We start from the raw sequence: 13,022 nt of genomic DNA on the forward strand, positions 1-13,022 counted from the left end.
AAAAGTGTGAGATACATTAAAGTAAGTTATAAGTCATTTATAGGGACTCAGGGTGTTTCTCAAGGGACTGCGAGACACCCTACTGTTCTTCAACATACTGTCCATACACACGTGCTCCATGTGGTTCCTCCTTCCAAGAAACTGCAGATCTCAGCTGCTGGGAAAGCAAACAAACAAAAAACAAAACAGCATTTCACCATATATGCTGTCAGCCTCCTTTTTACACTGCCCTTTCACACTGCATTGACAGGCAGTCACAGAACCAGCCTAGTCCGAGGTTGGATGCAGCACTAAAGGAAAGGCTGAAATTTCCATTATATTTTCCTTTCCAAAATTGCAAGTTTTATTAACTTCTAAAATATTTGGGCCCCAAGGCCAGATGACTAAAAAAATGGGATGGCTTCTGATCAGTGCAGAATTATACAGACTTTCAAGCTACGCATTTTTAAAAACTCCCATTCGTATTTTTATTTAAAGTGCCAGATTGTGGGGCATAACCAGCCTGACAGTATTTCTCTGAATGCTAATTGCAAGGAATCAAGGTAACACTACTATCACCCCTCAAAAATTAAAGCAGAAATTATTTTTACAGACAAAACAGACAAAAGAAAGAGAATTGAATGGTCCCATTAAACTGAGACCGAGTCTCAAAGTATTTCTTAGAGCTGCACAGGGAATGGATTTTTATGCTATCCAAAGGTTTTCATAATTTTAAAAAATCCCCACCCTAAATTTAGACAGAGACAAATATATGAAAAGATATTCATGTTCTTATAAGACAAAAACATTTTGGGGTGATCTTAAATAATTCAGTCATTTGCAAAGAATGGCAAACTCCTTTATATACTAGCCTCTTTCAGCGAGCGACAGCTTCAACATAACCCAATTGGGTTTTGTTATTTATTTTGAAAAAGTAAAAAACAAGATGTTTTGGAAATTTAATGACATTTTACAGTTAGCTTTAATTTCATCAATAAATCCTATCCAAAAGATACCCAAACTGAAAGCAGTTTGGAAATGCCTGAACAGCTCTGTAGGAGAGCAGGGAACCCTCCTACTTTGCCTCAAAACCATTTAAAGGTTGAACTTGTTTCAGCCTACATACTGCCTCCATACTAGTAATGCAAGCAGCGCTTGGAGCTTTGATCCTGGGGAATGCTCCTTAGAAAAGGCTGCTTCCTCTTATATTTTTTGTTAACCTAAGGAAAGAAATACTCCACACAAGAAGTACCACTGCACTCCCGTACGGCACATGGTACACCATGACCGAGCTCCTTCTTTACCCACAGAGAGAGACTGAAGACCCCGGCAGCTGGGGAAGGACACGCTGCATCTGCTCAGGCTCTGAATGGAAAAAGTAATTCTCAGTCCCTGTCATCTGACACCTCTTGCCACAGTTACATTTGCTTTGTATTTTAAATAGAACATTGTTAATGAACATACTTTCCATTACTGAATGCAATTGACAGTTTAACTCCTCAGGAGCAGGGCTAAATCCCCAAAGAAAGGTCAAGCTGCAAAACACCGGTCCTTGGTATGCAGCACTAGACACAGCGACCAGCACCGTGGGGCAGGCACCCTAAAAAACCAAGCTGGAAAGGTCAGAATGATTGAGGAGAGGTGGTCACCGAGCCCAAAAAATGTAATTCTGCTCTTGACACAGGCTGTATTGATTGAGAGCAAGCTACGACCACACATACTAACAAAGACATCTCCACAGCTGTTTCTGCCAGGCCAGGGATAGCTGAGGAACCCCTCCAAAGAGGGGAATTCGTATGCACTGAGTGGGATGGATTTCAGACAGCAGGGATCTGCAAGAGGAGCAGTGCCCCTCTGTATAGCAGCGCTCAAGGTTCCAGATTCTCATCTAGGAAAAGACAGAGGCTGTTTGGTGCTAGTCAGTGCTTTGCTTTGGACATAGGATGAGGGGGAATGGCTTCAAACTGGAAGAAGGGAGATTTAGATTAGATATGAGGAAGAAATTTTTCACTCTGAGGGTGGTGAGGCACTGGAACAGGTTGCCCAGAGAAGGTGTGGAAGCTCCATCCCTGGAGGTGTTTAAGGCCAGGCTGGATGGGGCTTTGAGCAACCCGGTGTAGTGGGAGGTGTCCCTGCCCAGGGCAGGGGGGTTGGAACTCAGCGATCTTCAACGTCCTTTCCAATCTAAACCATTCTATAATTCTGTGACATCCCAGACCCAAATGGCCTTGCACAGCCATCCACAGTATCAACACCTGCCAAAGAGACTGTCAGGCACAGCCTCCTGTCCCCATAGCCACACTCACATTACAGGTGCTTCCCTCTTACGTGCAGGGCTTGAGTGTCAAAAACATGGACACTGGGCTTTTAAAAGGAAAAACTGTTTCTACATTCCATCAGCATTCTTCCTAGTCTTGGACCAGATTTTAATTTATTTTAGAAGAATAGTCTCCAGCCAGTGGTTGGTGCTGTTCTGTGCAGAAATAGATGAACAGAACGGAGCATTTATCTGGGGCAACAAAACACAGCACTCAGGTGTGCCTGATGTGTCAGGAGTTCCTTACTGGTCTTACAGCACCTGAGTGTTGTACACAGCGCGCTCCACCCACTGCCCCAACCTCGTTTGGGCAACAGTTGGTCAGACATGACTCTTCACAACACTCTCTGTGTCTTTTCTCACTCCTATGAGCTGCTAGACACTGGCCATTTTTCCCTCCAACCTACAGACTAAGAAACCAAAGAAGCACAAGAACAGCTGCCTCACTCTTCTCTAGAGCAAGAAGGAACAGGAAGTGCACTAATTGACCCTGACGCTGTATATACCTGCTTTCACCTCATAGCATTAGCCCAAGGCTCTGAAGATTTGCCATCTCTTTGGAGACATCTCCAGCACTTTTACACAACAGCCATATATGTGTTTATTTCCTATTACTGAGATGCCTGACATCACTGTATAACATTACCTGGGTCCTTCACGCAGATCTGCTAGCCCTGACCCTCATGCCATGATGGCAAACCCAAGAAGAGAAAGTTTGGCAAAGACATCCTCTTTCTGGCAGGCAAACTTGGCTGTTCACATCACTATGCTCTCTCAGTGTTCATATCCATCTTCTCTACATTGGTACTGAGGTATTTGAAAGCTACAGTATGTACGACACTCCTCCTGTCTGACCAGAATCCACAAATGTAACCCTCCCAGTGATGTAAACTTTCTTCCACACTGAAATAGTGGTTTGTTTGTGGGTTGGTTTTTTTTTCCACATAGCTCCTCTCTTACGGTATTTCATACCATTATTGCAAGAACAATTGTTCCACTTCCACAGGTTTTCAACCAAATCTCATGCTTTAAACATGACATATTCAAACAGTCTTCTTCAAAGTAGTATCTTATTGTCCATGCAGTCCTGCTGCAGCTTTAAATCTACACCCTTCTTATGCTGAGGTTGACTTTTATAGGGATACAAGGAAGTGCTCAAATGTGTAACGAAGAGAAGATGCTTCCTTAGTAACCTATTTCTCATTTATTTTATAATGAAAAATGCAATACTTTCATTTACCCAGGCACTTACATTTACTTCAAAATGAAATCTGAAATGTTGCTGAAAAAGTAAAATTTCACCAACTTCATTCTAGATTAATTGTCACAATACATATCAGATCACAGTTTGCTAGAGCATTAAACTGAACTTTCCATTACCAAAATCTATGGTTTGGGAGGACAGTATAGATTAGTTCATAAACATTTCACTTCCCCACCAATGTAGCAATGATGGGTAGTAATACTCCTTAATCAAACTGTTTGTTGTAAAATAAAGGCTATTGGCAATCCTGTGGAAAGGCCTTGCACTAAGAAATGAATGAGGGAGATGATTGATAAAAGCAATAAAAATGCATGTGCATATTTCCTCAGCAGCATGAAAGGTATTTCAAGAGGTACTGTTCACGATGGTCAGAAGAAACAGCAACAATAATTATTATTTGCCATAATACTTTTAAACAAATTCATTTTTACTGTGTCTCCATGGTTTACGTACATTGTTTATTCCCTTAAGGGTGTACAGTCTTCTGCTGGAGGAAGGGCATTTAGGCACGGAGAAATGTCACAGGGCGAATTCCAGCCAGCAGCATGGCTCCAAGGGTATTCAGCTCCTGCCCAACCTCCCAAACATCCACTGAAGCTCACTTGGCCTCCTCATGGTCTCATGAGTGAAACTGGGCAATGAGGAGCTTGTTAAGGGAGGGACCAGGACAGATGGACAGCACAAAGTCTTGAGAAAGCCAATGACAAAAGCAGCACCCTGGTGGCTCCTCAGTTATGTTCCCTACAGCCATCTGAAGCATTTCTCCTTGTGCACTGTTCTCTGTGCTGACCTTTTCCTCTCTCACCTCCCTGTTGTATGCCAGGCAGCAAAAGGGACAGACCGCTGTGCCTCTGGTCTACAAAAAGAGCACATAGGTTTGAACAATTTCCGACCTCTTTTGGGCATACCTAGCAGGACAGTGCTATGTAGTACAGGTCACATCTATTTCATGAAGGCAGATGCTTAAGAGAATCAGAAGTGAGGAGGATTGCATAACACTGCTTCTACCTCACCAAGCCTGGCCACACTTGAGGTTATTTTCCCAGGGCTCTGCTACAAGGCCCAAAGGAACATAAGTCAACCCCAGGCATGACGTAGAATGAGAAAAGTAAATCTCTCTCTCCTATGGCTGCCATGAAACTTGTGAAGCAGGCTTAGAAGTGAGAAGGTGAAGAAAGAAAGCACCCATAATTTGTTATATTTGAGGAAAAACAAGTCTCACGTCTTTAAGCCAATCGCATATGGGGGCTTTTGGACTTGAAATTCAATTCACACTTCATGTAGACTTGCAGTTGGGAGCCACAGAATGTTTGTACTGCAGGGAAATAGCCTTGTGGTAAGACCAATTAAAAAAAGAAAGTGCCTTTTCAGAGTAAAAGTATTATTTAATTCAAAGCCCTTTCTGGAACTGGCACAGCTGCATGAGTTTCTGTTCAAAAGTCTCTACAGCATAGCCATGCTTCTCTTTTCACAGCAAGATGTAAAGACAGAGAAAATACTGAAAAAACCCTGCAGTCAGGTATAGCTTGTAGGAAAGTCAATATAACACAACATTCACAACCTCAAAGGTTAGACTTTATTATCACAGAAACCCCTATCAGATGTCTCCTTCATTTTGCATCCTCTGCATACACTTCAAAGAAGCATGACAGTGATTGTCTCTGCCCACAGCTACAGTGAGGATGGTGGTATTTAGTTTCCTACAACCTAGCTAGTTAGCTAGTCCTAACAACATAACCCCATCCACCCTGCATTAAGTTTACTGTGTCAGCAGACACCACATAGTATTAAATGCTTGGAGAGAGGCTACAGAGTGCCTGTGGATGAGTTTTGAAGCCTTACAAGAAATTATGACAGAATAAGACCTTAAAATAGCCACTAAAAAAAAGAAATTACCATCCACCCCATTATTAAAATACAGAATAGTATAGAGATCTACTTCCCAAAGTAAGCAAAGTTTCCAGACTGTTTTCCAGAGTTCCTGGTACTCAAGACTCATAAAAGGTCTCTTTTCTCTGAGGGGAAGCTCCTCTTTCCAGGCTCTCAGCCTCCATTAACAAAACTCTTTTCCAGGGCTCAAGCAAACACATGCTCCACTGAATCCCAAAAGCCCCGGCAAAAATAAGAGAAAACTACACCTCCTTCCAGGTAAAATGCATTAATTGCTTGCTACACTCTAGTTACAGAAGAGGTGCACATCCTAAACTGAGTATGGTTCAAGGAACAACACGACATGTATGGTAACATGCCATGTACACCTGGTACTCCATGGGAATTGGGGATGGCCATTTTATGCTTATTCCTTAGGCTATTAAACTCCTCAGCTCTATTAATTCAGAGACAGAAAAAACAAAATAAGTTTTCTCCTTTATCTTCCCAAATATCAGCTCTCCAGACTGGTTTGTTTTTTTTTTTCAGAAAGGTACTTTCTTTGGCTCTTTGTGAGACAAAAAGTCGTCCATTTTTTACTCCATGCTACACTGAACACTACTATTTTTCAGACTGTTCTCCTCCATGCAAATGACAGTGCTTATTAACTGCCTCATTAGTTTTAAAAGTGGTTTCAATTCTGAGTTTCTCATCCGTAACATTCCTGTATATCTGAAAAGCTAAGTTTGTTTTTAGAAGACAACAAATAAAACACCTCTGCCTTTGTTTAACTTACGAGGTTTCCTTCGGTCTCTTCCTTAGTCATTAAGGAACATATCTGATCTTCTGAGCAAAGGTTGATGTTATTACTGTATCTCTTGCACATCCTTGATGCAATAAAAACCAGCAATTAGTTGAACCCATGTAGGCCACACCCCACATAGCAAGAACACATTCTCAGATGAGCAGGACTTACCTACCTTCCCAGCAAGCTTGCTAAGATTGTGAAACAAGCCATGCAAAGAAGACAGACCAGTATCTACACAAACTCAGAGTACAGCCCTACAATCACAAGGCAACCTTACTAATCACCACAGTGGTAACACAACCATCCCAGCACACCTTTCGACATCTTCTGAGCTCAACACCTACACCTGTGCAAGGGTCATGCTCAACTATTTCAAGTTCTTGAAAGCTGCAAAGCATCTGTTAAAGAAATCTCTCTTTTCCCCATTACATTAATTTGCCCAGTTCATTAGTAGCTTCCACACCGTTTCTGCCAAATTTGGTGCTACTCTTTTATATACACACCAATTCTCTCCCAGGCCCTTGCTAAACTGGGACACTGGGGATAAGAAAACTTTTCTATTTGCCTGGACTAACAGGTACAGCCATGGCTGATCAACAGCTCCTGGTCTCTGTGTCTAACACAATTAGCACAAAGCATCAGGATGAGTTCATACTACAAGCTGAAACCAAGACCTCTCAAACTCCTTTCATAACACTAACACCGAATCAGTGGGAAAGTTTGTGGTTAATGACTGAGTTAGGCTAGATTTCAGCTGAAGATCTGTGGAGGAAATGGTGACAACTCCTGCATCCAAACCCCCAGTGACTGTTAACTGAAAAAAAAAAAGTGTTGAAATAATACATATGTATTCTGCACATAAGAAACTATGTTAAAAGAGAAAGAAGAAAAGCTACAGAATTTAGGATTAGGAAGCCCTAGCATCAAAGTTACCTGGCACTTGGAAAGAAAGAGTGGTTCATAAGGATGGGTCTCAGTGTTATCTTTATCATTTGAGCTCTATTAAACGTGCCAAATGGAGCAGCCTTCTCCCAAATACCAACCAAATAACAAACATGAAGTCTGAAACTGCAGGCATTGATACTGTATGAACAGAAGTGCTTATTGCCACCACACAGGATGCCACTCGTTTTGATTCTGATATAATAAAAGTACACAAGTATATTTTCATCCTGATACAAATACAATACTGATTACACATACAGGGAGTACCCCTTTTCTGGGAGATGATAACATATTTGCACAGCCCTGTTTCACACGATACTTTCAACCTTCAGTAATACCTTAAGTATATTAATGTCTGCTGTGTTCAGTGAACGCCTTTATGTGCCTTTTATATGCACAACCTGCTGCTCTGATCTCTGTCACTCAAAAATTAAGCACATTTTTAATGGTCTGCAGCTGATTTACATAGGACAACAGCTCTGATCAAGAGACAAACTTTGCTGAAATTTTGCATTCTTCATTTAACATCTTTGTTGGTGACATGGATGTTGGGATTGAGTGCACCCTCAGCAAGTTTGCTGATGACACCAAGCTGTGTGGAGCAGTTGACACACTGGAGGGATGCCATCCAGAGGGATCTGGACAGACTTGAGAGGTGGGCCTGTGAGAACCTCATGAAGTTCAACAAGGCCAAGTGCAAGGTCCTGCCTGTGGGTCAGGGAAATCCCAAGCACAAATACAGGCTGGGCAGAGAATGGATTGAAAACAGCCCTGAGGAGGACTTGGGTGTGTTGGTTGATGAGAAGCTCAACATGAGTGGGCAATGTGCACTTGCAGCCCAGAAAGACAACTGTATCCTGGGCTGCATCACAAGAAGCGTGGCCAGCAGGTCAAGGGTGGTCATTCTGCCCCTTTACTCTGCTCTCGTGAGACCCCACCTGGAATATTGCATCCAGCTCTGGAGCACTCAACATAAAAGGACATGGACCTGTTGGAGCAGGTCCAGAGGAGGGCCACGAAGATGATCAGAGGGCTGGAGCATTTTCCCTATGAAGACAGGCTGAGAGAGTTGGGGTTGTTCAGCCTGGAGAAGAGAAGGCTCCGGGAAGACATTATAGAAGCTTTCCAGTATCTGAAGGGCACCTACAAGAAAACTGAAGAGGGACTTTTTACAAGGGCATGTAATGATAGGACAAGGGGTAACGCGTTCAAACTGGAAGAAGGTAGATTTAGACTAGATATTAGGAAGAAATTTTTCACTATGAGGGTGATGAGGTACTGGAACAGATTGCCCAGAGAAGTTGTGAAGGCCCCATCCCTGGAAGTGTTCAAGGCCATACTGGATGGGGCTTTGAGCAACATGGTCTAGCGGAAGTTGTGCCTGCCCAGGGCAAGGAAGTTGGAATTAGGTGATCTTTAAGGACCCTTCCAACCTAAACCACTTCATGATTCTATGATCTTTGAGAACTTTTATCCTGTGCCACACACTAAAGTGAACACAGACTGATGAACACCTGAGTAGCTGAAGTTTCCCTCTTTGGCACCAGACTTAACAAATTCTCCCTACAGACGAAAGCAGGACTTCAGTCGGTAACTTTCATTTTTACTGGGAGTGCTCCATGAAACAGCTGCTCTTCTTGAGCTTTGGTAGAAGTGATTTTGACATAATTTACTGAGCAATTCATACCGTCCTGCTCCAAATCAGTACTGCCACAAGCTGAAAATTGCTGACAGCTATCCAATGAACAAAGACGTGCCGGCACAGACTTCAGGCCAGCATCCTAGATTGACAACCCTTTTTAAACATCATAGTTTGAAGATTCATGTTAAAGGACCTGGGAAAACAAAATCTTGCCCCATAGTGAGAGATCACCTGCCACCCTCTTCTTCAGGCCTGCCAAGTCACATTCTCAGTTCATGAGACTCACACACTTCAGTCCCATGTCCCTCTCCCTGCCAATACACAGCTATCACTGGGCATCACATGCAGGTCTTGGAGGGCTGTGGCATCTCTCTGGTGATTCAAGGCACCCACTGAAGGAGCTGGCTCTCCTGGTAGCAGTGTGCCTATATGCCACGTGGTCAGAACACAAAAGAATGATTGTGGTGCTCTGCCAGGAACGAGAGCTGGTAACTAGGGGCCCATGCCCTGAGGAGGCCCACTTGAAGGCACGCACATCAGCTGCAGCCCGTCTCTCTCTGTCACATCGTCTTGCACCCACATGACTAACACTGTGTGACCCCACGCAAAGGCACACTGAGGAGAGTCACATATCAAGGGAGAAGTAAGCTGAGAGCTCTGCGTCTTATTCCGGCTTGCCCTGCACTATAATGCCAACACAAAAAAGTTGGACGAAGAACATGCAGGTCCCCTGATGGGCAGACGTGCTAAACTGGCACCTGGGTTCTTCTTGAAAGAAGACAGCACATAAGCTTTAAATAACCTACTCAGAAACCAAACCTCTAGGCTATTCATATCAGACATGAATAGCTGGACTCACTCTTTGCAACAGGGACTGAAAGTCTTAAAAGGGGATAAAGTGCTTTGTGAGAGGGGTCAGTGCTGTGCCTTGTAGCGTTTCCAAAATTTCTGGTCAGATCCTGCAGCTTGGCTTTACAGACAGTATCACCATCACATGTAGTGAGACAGAGGCATACACACAACCGTAGCTCTTTTAACAGGAGTCTCTATTATCCAAATACAGAGACATCCATCTGGCAGAAATCACCTTCAGGGCTTGTACATGGTGTTTACCAGCTGTCAGAGGATCTCTTTTGAATGACTGATCAGCCAAGAAGAACATACCTATAAGCAGTTCTTTCACTTCAGGTTTGTACCTTGGATATCAAAAAATATTTAAAAGCCAAGTACGTGCCAATGGCATGGGAAAAGCTCTGAGAAAAATTAGGACATTTGCATCCAAGGGCTGCACATTAATTGATAAGTTTTCCACACTGAGTTATCTGTTATCAAAACCAAATCCAACACACCTAGCCCTGGAGGAGAACACTCTTCCCCAGGAACAGATGTTGCTGCAGACGTAATAGGACTACTGATGTCCCAGCTAAGGAATACACATGGAAAGTTGTAGGTGACTTATCTGACAGAAAAAAATGCACGCAATGAGATTTGTTTGCCCGGTTCCTTTAAAATTTCTTTTACTTGCAGTGGGAATAAGAGACAGCAAATAATACCTCTTCTAAAAAAAAAAGATAATTAGTTTTATATGGCTGTTCTGAGCTGAATATATTTATACAGTCTTCATGTCTGGAGAACAGGTATTCCTCAGATGAACAATGAGAACATTAAGTTTGACCAAAACCAAAGCAAAATTAATTTCAACCTATTTTACCCACAGAGCTTCACTTGAACACTTTTTCTCCAGGTAACCTACAACTCCCTTATTTGCTAACTTTGTATCTTGCAAGGCCACATGCAATTTTTTCAGCAAGATAACGCTTTCAATTACATTTACTGTAGTAAACACGTTAGACATTGTTCCCAACAAAGCAGTCACCGAAGAGAATACAGGTCCTTTCCAGCTGTAGCAATGACCTTTTAATGCAGGAAATCATAAGAAGAAAAAAAAAAAAAAAAAAAAGAACATGAACAGGTGACTTAAAAGAGACTGTTCAACCAAACTGATTTGTAACAAAGCCCAAATGTCACAGAGTCCTCAGGTCAGGGCAATAACAGACTGTACAGGAGCCCACTAACTTGGTGTCTTTACATCACACTGGCAACACTTCTAATACAAGAGAGGTGGATATTGCTAATGCTGGGTATGACTGTGGGATATAATGTTTACGAGTGTTAACACAGACATCTCTAGCAGTTTGGAGTCTCAAAGGAAAAAGTCTACCACTAGCCACACAATAAGAGAGCATGAGAGCTACTAATTTGGGAAAATTTACATCCAATAACATACAGCAAACCATATCCCTCTCCTGAGCTACCCGTAACAAAGCTCAGGAAGGATGGACAGGCCATTTACTGGTATGGGAGATGAACATAACAAAGAGAAAGCATCACCATGAACAGGGGGAGAATCAGAATTAGAGACTCATCCTGTGACTATGCCCACATGAGGCATGGAGGTGCAGGGACCAGACTCTGGTAGGAAGGGCTATGCCACTGTCACTTAATCCTGGCTATGCTGTGTCTCTGTAAAGTCCCATTAGGCTGTAAGAAAAGCACAATCCCAAACTGGAATGAGCATCTAAAAAGGAGGCCAACAACACATTTGCACTCTCTGTCCTGCTGCAGTATTTATTTCTACTCTGTTTACTGCAAACACAAACAAACAAAAAAAAAAAAAAAAAAAAAAGAATCATTGATTTTAATGTCCATTTTTTTACAACAACCCTTAGTCCCAAAAAACCTGGTATGAAAAATGTCAATCTGTTCGCGGCTGTCTGTTTGAGGCATTTCCTGATCCCAGGAACTGATACCTGAACCCTGGACAAAGTTTGATTTTCTGTGGCTTAGGGCAGGATCTACCATCTCTCAGCTCCCTTATCACTTTACCCTGTGCGTGGGTGATGGGATGTGTCCTGCCAGATTTTCTTGCTGCAACAAAGCCACCAAAACTGTAAACTGGGTAAGCAGGGCATCCTCGGGAATGCGAATCTCCCTGTCAGCCTCTGGCTTGCTAACAGACCTGAGACCAGGGTGCTGGGCTCACGTGCAGCCTATGCCAGCCCAAGGAGGGCACCCCCTAGGAGGCTCTACCTGACGGGACCTTGTAAGGATGCCAAATATTACCTCTGGGCACCCAGATTCAGTAATTCCCACCAAAGTCTTTTTTACTTCTTTCCTCTCAGCTGCCCCTGCATGGTTCCCTCCTGCCTACTCTGATATGAGATCAGATTCCCAAATGAAAAAAGAAAAAGTACAATTTTTCAGGCTGCAACTGGTTTTGTAACACGGGTGCTTTTGGCTGCAAGTACAGACAGCTCTCTGCATTGACAGTATGTCACACTGAAAACACATCCTTGGAGAGGCAAGGTTCCTTTCAGGCAGGCCCACCTACAGCAATAGCTATTCCTGTAGTGCCATCTTCTGGCTTATGGTGTAGGAACACTATAGCTGAAAATGGGACAGATCAAAAGAAAGTTTTTTTTAATCTGCTGAAAAAACATTACAACAGGCTTAGACTATGGATCAATACATGGGAATTATCTCAACAGATTACGTACAATTCACCTCACAGTAAATCATTAGTTTTAAAATGACAAGATTTTGAAATCGTTCTGGGTCGATCTGCTTCGTGCTTTGAGCCATCACAATCCGCTTTTCAGCTTTTGTTTAATTTCTCAACAAACATCAAGGCTCCAACCTCACTGTTTGCTTACGATTTTTGTGCCACCTCATGATGCCGAAAAGTAACGCCCGAAGGTTCCCCAACACCATGTGGGGAGTAAGGAAAGCATATAAAATCCCATTGATGGGGACTGCGTACTGTTTTAACCCAACCCTCACCACAATGTCGACTGGTAACATCTATTTTCTAGTCAGCTTGTATCACAGGGTTTTGTTGGTGAAGGCAGCGGATAGGAGCGCCTTTCTCAGTGAAAGATGCCCATTTACAGCTCGAAACTTTCCCAAATGGTCGACTCGGGAGAGCATTACCCGTCAGGGCAGTGCCCCATGCGGCACGGTCACCGCACCAGCCGAAGGGAGGAAGCACACTATTACCTCTTTATCTTTTCCCCCCATCTCCAGGGGTTTTCTCTTCCAGCAAGTAACGCTCTCTCCTCTCCATCCTTTGGAAAGCCCCTGCACATAATAAGCATAGAACACCTTCTTTAGGAACGCGCGCCCCCCCGTCCCCCCCCCA

The sequence above is a fragment of the Charadrius vociferus genome, unplaced genomic scaffold, assembly GCF_000708025.1.
Source record: "Charadrius vociferus isolate BGI_N301 unplaced genomic scaffold, ASM70802v2 scaffold136, whole genome shotgun sequence".
NCBI lineage: Eukaryota > Metazoa > Chordata > Aves > Charadriiformes > Charadriidae > Charadrius > Charadrius vociferus.